Source organism: Lathyrus oleraceus, chromosome 2 (genome assembly GCF_024323335.1).
Source record: "Lathyrus oleraceus cultivar Zhongwan6 chromosome 2, CAAS_Psat_ZW6_1.0, whole genome shotgun sequence".
In the NCBI taxonomy this organism is placed as follows: Eukaryota; Viridiplantae; Streptophyta; class Magnoliopsida; order Fabales; family Fabaceae; genus Lathyrus; species Lathyrus oleraceus.
Window position 1 is genome coordinate 20533607 of NC_066580.1, and position 21524 is coordinate 20555130.

The following is a 21524-nucleotide window of genomic DNA, read 5'->3' on the forward strand; positions in this document are numbered from 1 at the left end:
TGAAATTAGTAAAACGAAGGCAAGACGGTAAGTTTCACCTAATGGTTGCAAATAATGTTTTTCCAGATTTCATCCTCCTCAGCCCAAATCGCACAGATGTGCGCATCCGGACAATTATTATTATATTCATGATCTGGTGCCTACAAATTTTTCGACACGAAATTATATTTTATTTGCATAAAAAAATGTTTCGCGGAAAAAATTAGTACTTATATGAAAATTACTCAAAATTCCTACAATATGGAGAGACATTGAAGATGACTTTATTTTTTATTTTGTTGTCACTTTAAAAGTTGACTTGATAGTATGATTATTCAAATATAAGTTTAATAGTAAAAAATAAATTGAATATATATGTAAAAAATATTAGTTTAATTGATACTAACTGGCGCCTTAGACCTACTTGGCCATCTCAACTTATTGTGATATTTTCGAAACATGTTTGAAATAGTTTGTGTAATATGCATGCAGTGGTCGTGTTAATCTTTATGTATCATTCCAGTTTTATTTTTTTGTACCTGTGATAAGCTAAGTAAGTGGTCTTTAGGAATCTCATGTGTGCAAAGTGATGCTTTGACCTAACTTTATCAATCAATCAATATATATATATATATATATATATATATATATATATATATATATAATTTTAGTCTCTCTTAAAGAGCCTCAATATATATATATATATATATATATATATATATATATATATATATATATATATATATAATTTTAGTCTCTCTTAAAGAGCCTCAATCTTCTGCCTATAGTGGTGTTTATATACATTGTTTCATTAGAGTTAGGTAGATAGTTATTTTTTTATATTTTTTCATTACACATGCAAAAAGTTAAGTTTGAGTTTCTTCTGGAATAAGAAATGTTTTACTTTTAGGGTTGGGGATACTAGAGTCTGAGAATTATAAAAGTGTCGACTAAAACAATTTATAAAAGTTAGAAATTGTAACAATGTTAAAACTTAGAGATTCGGAAAAAAGAAAAAGAAAAAAAGAAAGTCAAAATTCTAAGTACACATCAGTTAATACAAAAAGAAGAATATGTAAGAATAGTGTAAAAATAGGAGGATAGTACGTACTTAACTCCAAGGAATTAAACATATTCGCCAAATATATCCCACCTTGGCATAAGTCAAGTTACAATCTGTGAAAAAACTCAAAAGCATGTTTTCGAATAAAAAAGTGCGAAATTTTTAGAATTCTTAAAAATTCAAAAGTTTGATGTTAATTGTGTGTGAATGAGTGTTTACCATATTGCTTCAACATGAGTGAACGGTGAGATTGAGAGGAGGTTGAGTATACAAAAAATTGAAGAAAAGCTCTTTGAATTATATATGATTTAAGCAAGGAATTAAAGTGATAACTCAATAACAATTGGTGTCTGTCATTGGTTTGATAAGTATAAAGTTTTTGAGGAAGATGACAATTATGAACGAGTTCCTTGAAGATAAGCAATAGTACATGCGATGAAACAATTAATGAATATCTCAGAGGTATATACTTTGATGATAGTGATGAAGAACTAATTAATATATTTGATGTTGTTTTCAGTGCATATCTGAGTCAAACTAATAAAACACATAATGTTGAGGGTGTTACGACCACCAATGAACCACCACCACCACGTGGCTTTATTACATAAAAGATGGAAAAACATTTTATAGAAGATAAGTACATAACTGATAAATTTGGCAATGCAATATAGGATGTTAGCGGTGTAGATAATTCTACTCTAATTATATATAATGAAGAATATGTCACGATTAAGAATTTTAAATTTAATATTTGAATGGAATTCTCCTGACTGAGGAATTTCAAAGACGAAATACGCAAGCATTACATGTTTCCAAAAGAATGCTATGATGTATAGGGTGGTATGCAAGCATAAAAAGAAGTGTGACTATATTGTCTTGTGCAGTAGAGTAGTAAGAATAACAACGTTAAGCATGAATAAATTATCTTTCTATCGCAAATAAGGAATAGTATTCATCAATACAAATATCACGATATATTGGGTTGAACAAGTAAATTTTTGACAAACTCAATAATAATACCAAGATGATGTTAACCGAGGTGGTGACACATATAAGAATAATGTATGTAATTGAGATCCCTAATTATGGGATATTTAAGGCAAGATAAAATGCTGGAAATTTTTCATGAAATTGAAACCTACTTTATATAGTATATGAGTATTATAAACAGGTAGTGTGTAAAATAAAGAAGTAATAATAATTGATAGGTTTTCGACAACTTGCACCTATGGCCTAATGGATAAGGCGTTTGACTTCTAATCAAGCGATTGTGGGTAGTTCTCTCTCTCATTTTATATATCAATTTATAGATATATATAACTTTATGGTGTTCCAATTACATCAACGCCATTGTATTTTTTTTTTGTTTTACTTAAATTCACTATAGACTTTCCTATGAATTTGACATTTTCTACAAATTTTTCGACACGAAATTATATATTATTTGCATAAAAAAATGTTTCGCGGAAAAAATTCGTACTTATATGAAAATTACTCAAAATTCCTACAATATGGAGAGATATTGAAGATGACTTTTGTTTTGTTTCTTGTGAATGCCTAAAAGGGTCAACAGGTCTCACATAAGTGGTGACATTTGTGAAAATATGTTGTTTTGTAAATCCTTAAAACCGTTACCCATTTTGGTCTTGTATAATGTTAGTGGGAGATCATTTCGTGGACATTAGATCCACTTGTTCATTATGTGATGCATGTCTTTTGGGAGATACTATAGGATCTGTTAGATGGATCTAACGATCTCTTTTCCAAATTCCCCGATAAGCATCATGGAATATAAAAAAGTTGGACTTTGACTCAAACAAAAACAAATTTCATTAGTAGGAATATCTCAATAGATATAAATTATAAATAAGAATAAAAAAAATCACAACCAATTGATTTGAATACTTATATAAACTATAATTTTGAAAGTGTTAAGTTTTATGACAACCGACACTTTTACTTTATTTTTGATTTTGTTGTCACTTTAAAAGTTGACTTGATAGTATGATTATTCAAATATAAGTTTAATAGTAAAAAATAAATTGAATATATATGTAAAAAAATATTAGTTTAATTGATACAAACTGGCGCCTTAGACCTACTTGGCCATCTCAACTTATTGTGATATTTTCGAAGAATGTTTGAAATAGTTTGTGTAATATGCATGCAGTGGTCGTGTTAATCTTTATGTACCATTCCAGATTTATTTTTTTGTACCTGTGATAAGCTAAGTAAGTGGTCTTTAGGAATCTCATGTGTGCAAAGTGATGATTTGACCTAACTTTATCAATCAATATATATATAATTTTAGTCTCTCTTAAAGAGCCTCAATCTTCTGCCTATAGTGGTGTTTATATACATTGTTTCATTAGAGTTAGGTAGATAGTTCTTTTTTTATATTGTTTCATTACACATGCAAAAAGTTAAGTTTGGGTTTCTTCTGGAATAAGAATTTTTTTACTTTTAGGGTTGGGGATACTAGAGTCTGTGAATTAAAAAAGTGTCGACTAAAACAATTTATAGAAGTTAGAAAAATTGTAACAATGTTAAAACTTAGAGATCCGGCAAAAAGAAAGAGAAAAAAAGAAAGTCAAAATTCTAAGTACACATCAGTTAATACAAAAAGAAGAATATGTAAGAATAGTGTAAAAATAGGAGGATAGTACGTACTTAACTCCAAGGAATTAAACATATTCGCCAAATATATCCCACCTTGGCATAAGTCAAGTTACAACCTGTGAAAAAACTCAAAAGCATGTTTTCGAATAAAAAAGTGAGAAATTTTTAGAATTCTTAAAAATTCAAAAGTTTGATGTTAATTGTATGTGAATGAGTGTTTGCCATATTGCGTCAACATGAGTGAACAGTGAGATTGAGAGGAGGTTGAGTATACAAAAAGTTGAAGAAAAGCTCTTTGAATTGTATATGATTTAAGCAAGGAATTAAAGTGATAACTCAATAACAATTGGTGTCTGTCATTGGTTTGGTAAGTATAAAGTTTTTGAGGAAGATGACATTTATGAACGAGTTCCTTGAAGATAAGCAATAGTACATGCGATGAAACAATTAATGAATATCTCAGAGGTATATACTTTGATGATAGTGATGAAGAACTAATTAATATATTTGATGTTGTTTTCAGTCCATATGTGAGTCAAACTAATAAAACACATAATGTTGAGGGTGTTACGACCACCAATGAACCACCACCACCACGTGGCTTTATTACATAAAAGATGGAAAAACATTTTATAGAAGATAAGTACATAACTGATAAATTTGGCAATGCAATATAGGATGTTAGCGGTGAAGATAATTCTACTCTAATTATATATAATGAAGAATATGTCACGATTAAGAATTTTAAATTTAATATTTGAATGGAATTCTCCTGACTGAGGAATTTCAAAGACGAAATACGCAAGCATTACATGTTTCCAAAAGAATGCTATGATGTATAGGGTGGTATGCAAGCAAAAAAAGAAGTTTGACTATATTGTCTTGTGTAGTAGAGTAGTAAGAATAACAACGTTAAGCATGAATAAATTATCTTTCTATCGCAAATAAGGAATAGTATTCATCAATACAAATATCACGATATATTGGGTTGAACAAGTAAATTTTTTACAAACTCAATAATAATACCAAGATGATGTTAACCGAGGTGGTGACACATATAAGAATAATGTATGTAATTGAGATCCTTAATTATGGGATATTTAAGGCAAGATAAAATGTTGGAAATTTTTGAAGAAATTGAAACCTACTTTATATAGTATATGAGTATTATAAACAGGTAGTGTGTAAAATAAAGAAGTAAGAATAATTGATAGATTTTCGACAACTTGCACCTGTGGCCTAATGGATAAGGCGTTTGACTTCTAATCAAGCGATTGTGGGTTCGAGTCCCACCAGGTGTGGATAATATTATTTCTCTCTCCCTTTTTATATATATATTTATAGATATATATATAACTTTATGGTGTGCCAATTACATCAACGCCATTGTATTTTTTTTTGTTTTACTTAAATTTACTATAGACTTTCCTATGAATTTGACATTTTCTACAAATTTTTCGACACGAGATTATATATTATTTTCATAAAAAAATGTTTCGCGGAAAAAATTCGTTTATATATGAAAATTACTCAAAATTCCTACAATATGGAGAGACATTGAAGATGACTTTTGTTTTGTTTCTTGTGAATGCTAAAAAGGGTCAACAGGTCTCACATAAATGGTGACATTTGTGAGAATATGTTGTTTTGTAAATCCTTAAAACCTTTACCCATTTTGGTCTTGTATAATGTTAGTGGGAGATCATTTCGTACTTATATGAAAATTCCTACAATATGGAGAGACATGTTGTTTCGCGGAAAAAATTCGTACTTATATGAAAATTACTCAAAATTCCTACAATATGGAGAGACATTGAAGATGACTTTTGTTTTGTTTCTTGTGAATGCTAAAAAGGGTCAACAGGTCTCACATAAATGGTGACATTTGTGAGAATATGTTGTTTTGTAAATCCTTAAAACCTTTACCCATTTTGGTCTTGTATAATGTTAGTGGGAGATCATTTCGTGGACATTAGATCCACTTGTTCATTATGGGATGCATGTCTTTTGGGAGATACTATAGGATCTGTTAGATGGATCTAACGATCTCTTTTCCAAATTCCCCGATAAGCATCATGGAATATAAAAAAATTGGACTTTGACTCAAACAAAAACAAATTTCATTAGTAGGAATATCTCAATAGATATAAATTATAAATAAGAATTAAAAAAATCACAACCAATTGATTTGAATACTTATATAAACTATAATTTAGAAAGTGTTAAGTTTTATGACAACCGACACTTTTACTTTATTTTTGATTTTGTTGTCACTTTAAAAGTTGACTTGATAGTACGATTATTCAAATATAAGTTTAATAGTAAAATATAACTTGAATATATATGTAAAAAATATTAGTTTAATTGATACTAACTGGCGCCTTAGACCTACTTGGCCATCTCAACTTATTGTGATATTTTCGAAGAATGTTTGAAATAGTTTGTGTAATATGCATGCAGTGGTCGTGTTAATCTTTATGTATCATTCCAGTTTTATTTTTTTGTACCTGTGAAAAGCTAAGTAAGTGGTCTTTAGGAATCTCATGTGTGCAAAGTGATGATTTGACCTAACTTTATCAATCAATATATATATAATTTTAGTCTCCCTTAAAAAGAGCCTCAATCTTCTGCCTATAGTGGTGTTTATATACATTGTTTCATTAGAGTTAGGTAGATAGTTCTTTTTTTATATTGTTTCATTACACATGCAAAAAGTTAAGTTTGAGTTTCTTCTGGAATAAGAAATGTTTTACTTTTAGGGTTGGGGATACTAGAGTCTGTGAATTAAAAAAGTGTCGACTAAAACAATTTATAGAAGTTAGAAAAATTGTAACAATGTTAAAACTTAGAGATTCGGCAAAAAGAAAGAGTAAAAAAGAAAGTCAAAATTCAAAGTACACATCAATTAATACAAAAAGAAGAATATGTAAGAATAGTGTAAAAATAAGAGGATAGTACGTACTTAACTCCAAAGAATTAAACATATTCGCCAAATATATCCCACCTTAGCATACGTCAAGTTACAACCTGTGAAAAAACTCAAAAGCATGTTTTCGAATAAAAAAGTGAAATTTTTTTAGAATTCTTAAAAATTCAAAAGTTTGATGTTAATTGTATGTGAATGAGTGTTTACCATATTGCTTCAACATGAGTGAACGGTGAGGTTGACAGGAGGTTGAGTATACAAAAAGTTGAAGAAAAGCTCTTTGAATTATATATGATTTAAGCAAGGAATTAAAGTGATAACAAAATAACAATTGGTGTCTGTCATTGGTTTGGTAAGTATAAAGTTTTTGAGGAAGATGACAATTATGAACGAGTTCCTTGAAGATAAGCAATAGTACATGCGATGAAACAATTAATGAATATCTCAGAGGTATATACTTTGATGATAGTGATGAAGAACTAATTAATATATTTGATGTTGTTTTCAGTGCATATGTGAGTCAAACTAATAAAACAAATAATGTTGAGGGTGTTACGACCACCAATGAACCACCACCACCACGTGGCTTTATTACATAAAAGATGGAAAAACATTTTATAGACGATAAGGACATAACTGATAAATTTGGCAGTGCAATATAGGATGTTAGTGGTGTAGGTAATTCTACTCTAAATATATATAATGAAGAATATGTCATGATTAAGAATTTTAAATTTAATATTTGAATGGAATTCTCCTGACCGAGGAATTTCAAAGACGAAATACGCAAGCATACATGTTTCCAAAAGAATGCTATGATGTATAGGGTGGTATGCAAGCATAAAAAGAAGTGTGACTATATTGTCTTGTGTAGTAGAGTAGTAAGAATAACAACGTTAAGCATGAATAAATTATCTTTCTATCGCAAATAAGGAATAGTATTCATTAATACAAATATCACGATATATTGGGTTGAACAAGTAAATTTTTGACAAACTCAATAATAATACAAAGATGATGTTAACCGAGGTGGTGACACACATAAGAATAATGTATGTAATTGAGATCCCTAATTATGGGATATTTAAGGCAAGATAAAATGCTGGAAATTGTTCAATAAATTGAAACCTACTTTATATAGTATGAGTATTATAAACAGGTAGTGTATAAAATAATGAAGTAATAATAATTGATAGGTTTTCGACAACTTGCACCTGTGGCCTAATGGATAAGGGGTTTGGCTTCTAATCAAGCTGTGCCAATTATATCAACGCCATTGTATTTTTTTTTTGTTTTACTTAAATTTACTATCCTATGAATTTGAGATTTTCTACAAATTTTTCGACACGAAATTATATATTATTTGCATAAAAAAATGTTTCGCGGAAAAAATTCGTACTTATATGAAAATTACTCAAAATTCCTACAATATGGAGAGACATTGAAGATGACTTTTGTTTTGTTTCTTGTGAATGCTAAAAAGGGTCAACAGGTCTCACATAAGTGGTGACATTTGTGAGAATATGTTGTTTTGTAAATCCTTAAAACCTTTACCCATTTTGGTCTTGTATAATGTTAGTGGGAAATCATTTCGTGGACATTAGATCCACTTGTTCATTATGGGATGCATGTCTTTTGGGAGATACTATAGGATCTGTTAGATGGATCAAACGATCTCTTTTCCAAATTCCCCGATAAGCATCATGGAATATAAAAAAATTGGACTTTGACTCCAACAAAAACAAATTTCATTAGTAGGAATATCTCAATAGATATAAATTATAAATAAGAATTAAAAAAATCACAACCAATTGATTTGAATACTTATATAAACTATAATTTAGAAAGTGTTAAGTTTTATGACAACCGACACTTTTACTTTATTTTTGATTTTGTTGTCACTTTAAAAGTTGACTTGATAGTATGATTATTCAAATATAAGTTTAATAGTAAAAAATAAATTGAATATATATGTAAAAAATATTAGTTTAATTGATACTAACTGGCGCCTTAGACCTACTTGGCCATCTCAACTTATTGTGATATTTTCGAAGAATGTTTGAAATAGTTTGTGTAATATGCATGCAGTGATCGTGTTAATCTTTATGTATCATTCCAGTTTTATTTTTTTGTACCTGTGAAAAGCTAAGTAAGTGGTCTTTAGGAATCTCATGTGTGCAAAGTGATGATTTGACCTAACTTTATCAATCAATATATATATAATTTTAGTCTCCCTTAAAGAGCCTCAATCTTCTGCCTATAGTGGTGTTTATATACATTGTTTCATTAGAGTTAGGTAGATAGTTCTTTTTTTATATTGTTTCATTACACATGCAAAAAGTTAAGTTTGAGTTTCTTCTGGAATAAGAAATGTTTTACTTTTAGGGTTGGGGATACTAGAGTCTGTGAATTAAAAAAGTGTCGACTAAAACAATTTATAGAAGTTAGAAAAATTGTAACAATGTTAAAACTTAGAGATTCGGCAAAAAGAAAGAGAAAAAAAGAAAGTCAAAATTCTAAGTACACATCAATTAATACAAAAAGAAGAATATGTAATAATAGTGTAAAAATAAGAGGATAGTACGTACTTAACTCCAAGGAATTAAACATATTCGCCAAATATATCCCACTTTAGCATACGTCAAGTTACAACCTGTGAAAAAACTCAAAAGCATGTTTTCGAATAAAAAAGTGAAAAAATTTTAGAATTCTTAAAAATTCAAAAGTTTGATGTTAATTGTATGTGAATGAGTGTTTACCATATTGCTTCAAGATGAGTGAACGGTGAGGTTGAGAGGAGGTTGAGTATACAAAAAGTTGAAGAAAAACCTCTTTGAATTATATATGATTTAAGCAAGGAATTAAAGTGATAACAAAATAACAATTGGTGTCTGTCATTGGTTTGGTAAGTATAAAGTTTTTGAGGAAGATGACAATTATGAACGAGTTCCTTGAAGATAAGCAATAGTACATGCGATGAAACAATTAATGAATATCTCAGAGGTATATACTTTGACGATAGTGATGAAGAACTAATTAATATATTTAATGTTGTTTTCAGTGCATATGTGAGTCAGACTAATAAAACACATAATGTTGTGGGTGTTACGACCACCAATGAACCACCACCACCACGTGGCTTTATTACATAAAAGATGGAAAAACATTTTATAGACGATAAGTACATAACTGATAAATTTGGCAATGCAATATAGGATGTTAGTGGTGTAGATAATTCTACTCTAAATATATATAATGAAGAATATGTCATGATTAAGAATTTTAAATTTAATATTTGAATGGAATTCTCCTGACCGAGGAATTTCAAAGACGAAATACGCAAGCATACATGTTTCCAAAAGAATGTTATGATGTATAGGGTGGTATGCAAGCATAAAAAGAAGTGTGACTATATTGTCTTATGTAGTAGAGTAGTAAGAATAACTACGTTAAGCATGAATAAATTATCTTTCTATCGCAAATAAGAAATAGTATTCATCAATACAAATATCACGATATATTGGGTTGAACAACTAAATTTTTGACAAACTCAATAGTAATACCAAGATGATGTTAACCGAGGTGGTGACACATATAAGAATAAAATATGTACTTGAGATCCCTAATTATGGGATATTTAAGTCAAGATAAAATGCCGGAAATTGTTCCAGAAATTGAAACCTACTTTATATAGTATGAGTATTATAAACAGGTAGTGTATAAAATAATGAAGTAATAATAATTGATAGGTTTTTGACTAGTTGCACCTGTGGCCTAATGGATAAGGGGTTTGGCTTCTAATCAAGCGATTGTGGGTTCGAGTCCCACCAGGTGTGGATAATATTAGTCCCTTCTCTCTTTATATATATATATAAATATATAATTTTATGGTGTGCCAATTACATCAACGCCATTGAATTTTTTTTTTGTTTTACTTAAATTTACTATCCTATGAATTTGACATTTTCTACAAATTTTTCGACACGAAATTATATATTATTTGCATAAAAAAATGTATCGCGGAAAAAATTCGTACTTATATGAAAATTACTCAAAATTCCTACAATATGGAGAGACATTGAAGATGACTATTGAATTTTTTTTTTGTTTTACTTAAATTTACTATCCTATGAATTTGACATTTTCTACAAATTTTTCGACACGAAATTATATATTATTTGCATAAAAAAATGTATCGCGGAAAAAATTCGTACTTATATGAAAATTACTCAAAATTCCTACAATATGGAGAGACATTGAAGATGACTTTTGTTTTGTTTCTTGTGAATGCTAAAAAGGGTCAACAGGTCTCACATAAGTGATGACATTAGTGAGAATATGTTGTTTTGTAAATCCTTAAAACCTTTACCCATTTTGGTCTTGTATAATGTTAGTGGGAGATCATTTCGTGGACATTAGATCCACTTGTTCATTATGTGATGCATGTCTTTTGGGAGATACTATAGGATCTGCTAGATGGATCTAACGATCTCTTTTCCAAATTCCCCGATAAGCATCATGGAATATAAAAAAATTGGACTTTGACTCAAACAAAAACAAATTTCATTAGTAGGAATATCTCAATAGATATAAATTATAAATAAGAATTAAAAAAATCACAACCAATTGATTTGAATACTTATATAAACTATAATTTTGAAAGTGTTAAGTTTTATGACCACCGACACTTTTACTTTATTTTTGATTTTGTTGTCACTTTAAAAGTTGACTTGATAGTATGATTATTCAAATATAAGTTTAATAGTAAAAAATAAATTGAATATATATGGAAAAATATTAGTTTAATTGATACTAACCGGCGCCTTAGACCTACTTGGCCATCTCAACTTATTGTGATATTTTCGAAGAATGTTTGAATTAGTTTGTGTAATATGCATGCAGTGGTCGTGTTAATCTTTATGTATCATTCCAGTTTTATTTTTTTGTACCTGTGAAAAGCTAAGTAAGTGGTCTTTAGGAATCTCATGTGTGCAAAGTGATGATTTGACCTAACTTTATCAATCAATATATATATAATTTTAGTCCCCCTTAAAGAGCCTCAATCTTCTGCCTATAGTGGTGTTTATATACATTGTTTCATTAGAGTTAGGTAGATAGTTCTTTTTTTATATTGTTTCATTACACATGCAAAAAGTTAAGTTTGAGTTTCTTCTGGAATAAGAAATGTTTTACTTTTAGGGTTGGGGATACTAGAGTCTGTGAATTAAAAAAGTGTCGACTAAAACAATTTATAGAAGTTAGAAAAATTGTAACAATGTTAAAACTTAGAGATTCGGCAAAAAGAAAGAGAAAAAAAGAAAGTCAAAATTCTAAGTACACATCAATTAATACAAAAAGAAGAAAATGTAAGAGTAGTGTAAAAATAAGAGGATAGTACGTACTTAACTCCAAGGAATTAAACATATTCGCCAAATATATCCCACCTTAGCATACGTCAAGTTACAACCTGTGAAAAAACTCAAAAGCATGTTTTCGAATAAAAAAGTGAGAAATTTTTAGAATTCTTAAAAATTCAAAAGTTTGATGTTAATTGTATGTGAATGAGTGTTTACCATATTGCTTCAACATGAGTGAACGGTGAGGTTGAGAGGAGGTTGAGTATACAAAAAGTTGAAGAAAAGCTCTTTGAATTATATATGATTTAAGCAAGGAATTAAAGTGATAACAAAATAACAATTGGTGTCTGTCATTGGTTTGGTAAGTATAAAATTTTTGAGGAAGATGACAATTATGAACGAGTTCCTTGAAGATAAGCAATAGTACATGTGATGAAACAATTAATGAATATCTCAGAGGTATATCTTTTGATGATAGTGATGAAGAACTAATTAATATATTTGATGTTGTTTTCAGTGCATATGTGAGTCAAACTAATAAAACACATAATGTTGAGGGTGTTACGACCACCAATGAACCACCACCACCACGTGGCTTTATTACATAAAAGATGGAAAAACATTTTATAGACGATAAGTACATAACTGATAAATTTGGCAATGCAATATAGGATGTTAGTGGTGTAGATAATTCTACTCTAAATATATATAATGAAGAATATGTCATGATTAAGAATTTTAAATTTAATATTTGAATGGAATTCTCCTGACCGAGGAATTTTAAAGACGAAATACGCAAGCATACATGTTTCCAAAAGAATGCTATGATGTATAGGGTGGTATGCAAGCATAAAAAGAAGTGTGACTATATTGTCTTGTGCAGTAGAGTAGTAAGAATAACAACGTTAAGCATGAATAAATTATCTTTCTATCGCAAATAAGGAATAGTATTCATCAATACAAATATCAAGATATATTGGGTTGAACAAGTAAATTTTTGACAAACACAATAATAATACCAAGATGATGTTAACCGAGGTGGTGACACATATAAGAATAATGTATGTAATTGAGATCCCTAATTATGGGATATTTAAGGCAAGATAAAATGCTGGAAATTTTTCAAGAAATTGAAACCTACTTTATATAGTATATGAGTATTATAAACAGGTAGTGTGTAAAATAAAGAAGTAATAATAATTGATAGGCTTTCAACAACTTGCACCTGTGGCCTAATGGATAAGGCGTTTGACTTCTAATCAAGCGATTGTGGGTTTGAGTCCCACCAGGTGTGGATAATATTGGTTCACTCTCTCTTTATATATTTATAGATATATATAACTTTATGGTGTGCCAATTACATCAACGCCATTGTATTATTTTTTGTTTTACTTAAGTTTACTATAGACTTTCCTATGAATTTGACATTTTCTACAAATTTTTCGACACGAAATTATATATTATTTGCATAAAAAAATGTTAGTGGGAGATCATTTCATGGACATTAGATCCACTTGTTCATTATGGGATGCATGTCTTTTGGGAGATACTATAGGATCTGTTAGATGGATCTAACGATCTCTTTTCCAAATTCCCCGATAAGCATCATGGAATATAAAAAAATTGGACTTTGACTCAAACAAAAACAAATTTCATTAGTAGGAATATCTCAATAGATATAAATTATAAATAAGAATTAAAAAAATCACAACCAATTGATTTGAATACTTATATAAACTATAATTTTGAAACTGTTAAGTTTTATGACAACCGACACTTTTACTTTATTTTTGATTTGTTGTCACTTTAAAAGTTGACTTGATAGTATGATTATTCAAATATAAGTTTAATAGTAAAAAATAAATTGAATATATATGTAAAACATATTAGTTTAATTGATACTAACTGGCGCCTTAGACCTACTTGGCCATCTCAACTTATTATGATATTTTCGAAGAATGTTTGAATTAGTTTGTGTAATATGCATGCAGTGGTCGTGTTAATCTTTATGTATCATTCCAGTTTTACTTTTTTGTACCTGTGAAAAGCTAAGTAAGTGGTCTTTAGGAATCTCATGTGTGCAAAGTGATGATTTGACCTAACTTTATCAATCAATATATATATATAATTTTAGTCTCTCTTAAAGAGCCTCAATCTTCTGCCTATAGTGGTGTTTATATACATTGTTTCATTAGAGTTAGGTAGATAGTTATTTTTTTATATTGTTTCATTGCACATGCAAAAAGTTAAGTTTGAGTTTCTTCTGGAATAAGTAATGTTTTACTTTTAGGGTTAGGGATACTAGAGTCTGTGAATTAAAAAAGGGTCGACTAAAACAATTTATAGAAGTTAGAAAAATTGTAACAATGTTAAAACTTAGAGATTCGGCAAAAAGAAAGAGAAAAAAAGAAAGTCAAAATTCTTAGTACACATCAATTAATACAAAAAGAAGAATATGTAATAATAGTGTAAAAATAAGAGGATAGTATGTACTTAACTCCAAGGAATTAAACATATTCTCCAAATATATCCCACTTTGGCATAAGTCAAGTTACAACCTGTGAAAAAACTCAAAAGCATGTTTTCGAATAAAAAAGTGAGAAATTTTTAGAATTCTTAAAAATTAAAAAGTTTGATGTTAATTGTATGTGAATGAGTGTTTACCATATTGCTTCAACATGAGTGAATGGTGAGATTGAGAGGAGGTTGAGTATACAAAAAGTTGAAGAAAAGCTCTTTGAATTATATATGATTTAAGCAAGGAATTAAAGTGATAACTCAATAACAATTGGTGTCTGTCATTGGTTTGGTAAGTATAAAGTTTTTGAGGAAGATGACAATTATGAAGGAGATCCTTGAAGATAAGCAATAGTACATGCGATGAAACAATTAATGAATATCTCAGAGGTATATACTTTGATGATAGTGATGAAGAACTAATTAATATATTTGATATTGTTTTCAGTGCATATGTGAGTCAAACTAATAAAACACATAAAGTTGAGGGTGTTACGACCACCAATGAACCACCACCACCACGTGGCTTTATTACATAAAAGATGGAAAAACATTTTATAGAAGATAAGTACATAACTGATAAATTTGGCAATACAATATAGGAGGTTAGTGGTGTAGATAATTCTACTCTAATTATATATAATGAAGAATATGTCATGATTAAGAATTTTAAATTTAATATTTGAATGGAATTCTCCTGACTGAGGAATTTCAAAGATGAAATACGCAAGCATTACATGTTTCCAAAAGAATGCTATGATGTATAGGGTGGTATGCAAGCATAAAAAGAAGTGTGACTATATTGTCTTATGTTGTAGAGTAGTAAGAATAACAACGTTAAGCATGAATAAATTATCTTTCTATCGCAAATAAGGAATAGTATTCATCAATACAAATATCACGATATATTGGATTGAACAAGTAAATTTTTGACAAACTCAATAATAATACCAAGATGATGTTAACCGAGGTGGTGACACATATAAGAATAATGTATGTAATTGAGATCCCTAATTATGGGATATTTAAGGCAAGATAAAATGCTGGAAATTTTTCAAGAAATTGAAACCTACTTTATATATTACTTGAGTATTATAAACAGGTAGTGTGTAAAATAAAGAAGTAATAATAATTGATTGGCTTTCGACAACTTGCACCTGTGGCCTAATGGATAAGGCGTTTGACTTCTAATCAAGCGATTGTGGGTTCGAGTCCCACTAGGTGTGGATAATATTAGTTCTCTCTCCCTTTTTATATATATATTTATAGATATATATAACTTTATGGTGTGCCAATTACATCAACGCCATTGTATTTTTTTTTTGAGAGACATTGAAGATGACTTTTGTTTTGTTTCTTGTGATTGCTAAAAAGGGTCAACAGGTCTCACATAAGTGGTGACATTTGTGAGAATATGTTGTTTTGTAAATCCTTAAAACCGTTACCCATTTTGGTCTTGTATAATGTTAGTGAGAGATCATTTCGTGGACATTAGATCCACTTGTTCATTATGTGATGCATGTCTTTTGGGAGATACTATAGGATCTGTTAGATGGATCTAACGATCTCTTTTCCAAATTCCCCGATAAGCACCATGGAATATAAAAAAATTGGACTTTGACTCAAACAAAAACAAATTTCATTAGTAGGAATATCTCAATAGATATAAATTATAAATAAGAATTAAAAAAATCACAACCAATTGATTTGAATACTTATATAAACTATAATTTAGAAAGTGTTAAGTTTTATGACAACCGACACTTTACTTTATTTTTGATTTTGTTGTCACTTTAAAATTTGACTTGATAGTATGATTATTCAAATATAAGTTTAATAGTAAAAAATAAATTGAATATATATGTAAAAAATATTAGTTTAATTGATACTAACTGGCGCCTTAGACCTAGGGGTGTGCAAAATAACCAATAACCATGAACCAAATTCATATCCAAATTAATCCAAACTTTAAAACCCAACCCAAAATTATATTTTGAAATTGGTGAACCATTTATCAAATTAAAAAAAAAACCGGTAACCATTATTACAAACCGGTTCAAGTAAACGGTTACCATTTTTCAATAATCATTTCAAATTAACCCAAAATACAAATTTCAGAATCCCTAATTCTCAAAAATCCAAATTTTTTTCATCTTTTTTTCTCTTCATCATTCTTCAAATTCCAAACTCATCCCTACCCTAACCCTTTCTTCTCAAACCCTTCAACCTGCAACTCAGAATTAGGATTTTAGAGTTTCATGGAATCATCTCAATCAAAGCTTTGAAGTATTCATCTCTATCTTCTATTTGCTTAGCCCAGAATTTGTTATATCATTACTTTGTCACTCATAATTTTGGGTTGGGTTTTAAAGGATTTTTCACTTCAAGCTGTGTATGATTCGTCGTCACCCCGGTAAGAGTTGTTGTTGCTGTTGCTGACTATGGTTGCTATTTTACCACACAACCACCAATTATCTTGATTTTTTATAAACATAAACATGTTTGGATTGTAGCATCTCTGTCAGTGTATGGTATTGAACTGGAACTGCTGTTGTATTACTAATGATTGCTTAGGTTGCGTGATTTGTTAAACAATTAGGTTGCTAGAATTGGAGATGTAATTAACTGTTTGTTTTGTTGAATTGGTTGTGTGTCTTTCGATTTGTAGAGTTTTATCTTATAGCTCCCTATAATGAATTAACAAGTAACTTAATCATCCCCAAAGATTAGTACTTTAGAAGTATTAGTAGCATAAACAATACCTTGCATAGACAGAATACCACAACCATTGACTGCTGTGACCAATTGAAACCCAATCCCCAGGAAGTTGGGTTGCTGTCTGCTAACTGACTTTGCTTGAACAGTTAGTTGCAGTGGTAGAAATCTGTTAGTTGCAGTGGTAGAAAATATTAGAACAATGTTTAGAAAGAGTTGAATTTGAATTTGGTTAGAACTTGGTTGAAATTAGAATGGAATCATTGCTAGTAGTTTGGAATAACAAATGTGGTTTGATTGCTATGTGTTATTGTAGTTAAGCTAGAAATTTAAATTGAATGGATGCATTGTCTTGGTGTGAATCCTAATTGTGTATGTGTTTTTGCAGGGCATGTAGCATGTCATGTTTGTATCAAGCGATTCGAGTTTTGAACTACTACTGATGAATGCTCATCAGTAATGCTGGAGATATTAGAGCCTGGACCTGTTCACTAATATTTATATCTTGAAGTGTGATCTGCAGGTTTGTTATAACAACATCATACATACCAATTGAATAAAGAAATGTCATATTCATATCAGATTTTTTTTTTTGTGTTTTTTTGATCATAATTTGTTTTCCTATTTTTAACAGAATCAAGATGACTAATGTTGGTACAACTTATGCAACATCCGAGAATACAGTTTCAACCCCTCCACCTACAATCTCTAATGAAATGCCACCTCCTCACACTAAGAAGCGAAAGAATCGTTCAGAGGTTTGGAAGCATTTCATTGTATCATCGGAAGAAGAACAAAAAGCTTCGTGCAAATACTGTGACACAAAAATTAAGTATAATAATGGAACTAGTTCCATGCATGCTCATGTATCGAGATGCCTTGTTTACAAGAGGCAAAGGACATTATCTTCTACGACAAGTGTTGAAGAACATGTTGGCTCTCCTTTAATTGTCAAGTTTGACCAAGAAGCCATTAGAAGAGCAATGGTTAAGATGTTCATAAACATGGAGATTCCTTTTCGGAAGGTTGAACATGAGTCTTTTCATGAATTTATGAGTCTCGCATCACCAAGATTTCAGATTTGTTCACGCACAACACTAGCGCGTGATGTCTTGAAACTATGGGATAGTGAAAGAATGATTTTGAAAAATTTTCTCTCTCTGAATTGTCGAAGAGTTTGTCTCACTACTGATATGTGGACTTCTTCTTGTCAAAAGTTGAGTTATATGTGTGTGACAACCCATTTCATTGACAATAATTGGCACTTACAGAAGAAGATTTTAACTTTTTGTCAAGTCACAAGTCATACAGGGGATGCTATTTGTGCAACAATGGAGATGTGCTTGAACAGTTGGGGGTTAAACCGTGTGCTTAGTTTGACAGTTGATAATGCTTCATCTAATGATGTTGGGGTTGAGCGTCTCAAGAGAAGGCTTTTGTCTAGGAATAGTTTAGTTATGAGTGGAAACCATTTTCATATGCGGTGTTGTGCGCATATATTGAATTTAGTTGTGAAAGAAGGTTTGAAAGACATTGATGGCTCTATTGGTAGAATCCGTCATGCTGTGTGGTATGTTAGATCTTCCCCTGCGAGGCTTGCTAAATTCAAGGCATGTATTGATGAGGAAAGCATGGATTATAAAGGTTTAGTTTGGCTAGATGTTGAGACTCGTTGGAACTCAACATACTTGATGTTAGTATCCGCATCAAAACATGAGAGGACCTTTGAAGAATTAAGTTTTCGAGATAAAAAGTATGTGAATGAGTTGACAAAGAAGGGGAAAGGTGTTCCGACAGAAGAAGATTGGAAGCATATTAACTTAATCATCCCATTCTTGAAGTTATTTTATGATGCTACCTTACACATATCGGGGTCATCTTATTTGACAAGTAATATTTATATGTTTGAGATCCTGGGTATTGGAAAGAGCATTGTGGATATGTGTGCGTCTGAAGATGAGCATCTACGTTCAGTAGCTCAAAAAATGAAGAAGAAATATGATAAATATTGGGGAAATCATGAGAAACTTAACATGTTGTTGTTGATTGCTCTAGTATTCGACCCTAGGCGCAAGATTAGATTGGTCGATTGGATGGTAAGGCGATATTATAATAAGGATGATGCTGACGCCTTGAAAGCAAATTTAGAGTTTAGCTTGAAATCTATTTATGAGGAATATCGTGTTGGATTTATGTCTCCTCAAGGTAATTCAGATGAGTTGCAAGTTTTCGGTGGTGTTAGTGATCCTTATGGAACTGCTGAATTCTATATTTCAGAAGGGTGTGACAATGCGGATAATGAGTTAACTACTTATCTTGGAGAGAAGTTAGAGCATAACATGGAGATAAATGTTCTAGAGTGGTGGAAAGTGAACTCTGGCCGATATCCCATCCTTTCAAACATTGCAAGAGACATGTTGGCTATACCTATAAGCACAGTGGCTTCTGAATCTGCATTCAGTACAGGAGAAAGGGTGCTTGATCCATATCGCAGCTCATTAACACCTACAACAGTCGAAGCGTTGATATGCACCCAAGATTGGCTCAAAGGAACATCTTCCTCCTTGATTACAAATGAAGATTTTGATATTCTTGAGAGATTTGAGCAAGGTATGATAACTAAGTATATTCGCTAATGTATTATTATTTATTATACTTGAGGTATAATGAAATCTCTTTATATGTTTTGTAGAATTACTTTATACGGAAGATGGTGCTAGTTGTTCAACCTCTTCAACTTCTGTTACACTCGAAGATGATTTAACGGTAAAGAATTCTAAAGTTTGTTTTTGCATATTCTACTCAATTTATTATATGTGCATTTTCTGCACTTGTGGGTTTATGTTGTTGCGTGATTTGTTTTGACTTAATGTGTTACTGAATCTTCCCTTACACGGGTCTCATATTTTTGTACTTTAAACTAGACTCCTTAACTTGAATATATTCTTTTTTGAGATAATGAGTTTGAGTTAGATTTTGTTCGAGACATGGTCTTAGAAATCGGGTCGTCCATGTCTTAAAATGTAAAATAGACTTGCAATTTCACTGTTTTCACTTTTGAATATGCTAACATTCTTGTAATTTCATTTTATTTTATGCAGCATTAAGCTTATTGCAGAAGAAGCTGATTAATTGCTTATGGAGCTAGAAGTGAAAAAACATAAAGATTCTTCATATTTCATATTTTGTTATATTCATAGTGTAGGTTGAAGAATTTTATTGTTGTTAATTAGTCTAGTAACAAATTCAATGAAATTATTTCTGTTTTTAATCAAGATATTATTTGTGGAGATTATGATATTGTTTGTGGAGATTATAAGAGTTAAATTTAAAGCAGTTTTTTTTAAATAACTATTTTTAACATAAACTAAATTTAAAACTAGTTGAACTAAAAAGGCAGGTTAAAGAAATTAAATTATTTTTGCTATAAAATTATTTTTTTTAAACCTGATTTATTTTTATAATTTTTTTAAATTGTTTTTTTTATAAAATTGTTTTTTTTTATAAAACTGCTTTTTTAAAGAAAATAAAAAACTGGTTTGAAAAATACCGATTTAAAACTCTTTTTTTAAAATTGATTTTTTTTCTATCTTATAGGTAATTACTTAATTTTGATTTTTCAGATTGAAATTTAAAAATAGTGATTGATTTTAAGAGCGATTGGATAAAATTAAGAAGTTGTTAGAATGAAAATTAAATTTGAGGAAAATTTGATTTTAAAATTGATCCAAACAAAAATTAATTTTTTTATTACAAACCGGTTATTAACCAAACCGATCCAAACATAAACCGATTTTAAAAATATAAACCGGTTTTATCAAAGTGGTTTTAAAAACCAAACTGATCCATATATTTGGTTCAATTTGGTTATGGTTTTGAACCATGAACACCCCTACTTAGACCTACTTGGCCATCTCAACTTATTGTGATATTTTCGAAGAATGTTTGAAATAGTTTGTGTAATATGCATGCAGTGGTCGTGTTAATCTTTATGTATCATTCCAGTTTTATTTTTTTGTACCTGTGAAAAGCTAAGTAAGTGGTCTTTAGGAATCTCATGTGTGCAAAGTGATGATTTGGCCTAACTTTATCAATCAATATATATATATATAATTTTAGTCTCTCTTAAAGAGCCTCAATCTTCTGCCTATGGTGGTGTTTATATACATTGTTTCATTAGAGTTTGGTAGATAGTTCTTTTTTTTATATTGTTTCATTACACATGCAAAAAGTTAAGTTTGAGTTTCTTCTGGAATAAGTAATGTTTTACTTTTAGGGTTGGGGATACTAGAGTCTGTGAATTAAAAAAGTGTCGACTAAAATAATTTATAGAAGTTAGAAAAAT

At 29.9% G+C, this 21524-nt stretch overlaps 3 non-coding genes across 3 annotated transcripts; all 3 read left to right on the plus strand.

Moving 5' to 3' along the window:
- Positions 1 to 4892: 4892 nt before the first annotated feature.
- On the plus strand, positions 4893 to 4965 carry TRNAR-UCU (transfer RNA arginine (anticodon UCU)). The gene has a single exon. It is a non-coding gene; the product is annotated as a tRNA-Arg (tRNA).
- Positions 4966 to 13168: 8203 nt separating this feature from the next.
- TRNAR-UCU (transfer RNA arginine (anticodon UCU)) lies at positions 13169 to 13241 on the plus strand. The gene has a single exon. It is a non-coding gene; the product is annotated as a tRNA-Arg (tRNA).
- A 2376-nt stretch (positions 13242 to 15617) lies between these two features.
- On the plus strand, positions 15618 to 15690 carry TRNAR-UCU (transfer RNA arginine (anticodon UCU)). The gene has a single exon. It is a non-coding gene; the product is annotated as a tRNA-Arg (tRNA).
- The last annotated feature ends 5834 nt before the right edge of the window (positions 15691 to 21524 follow it).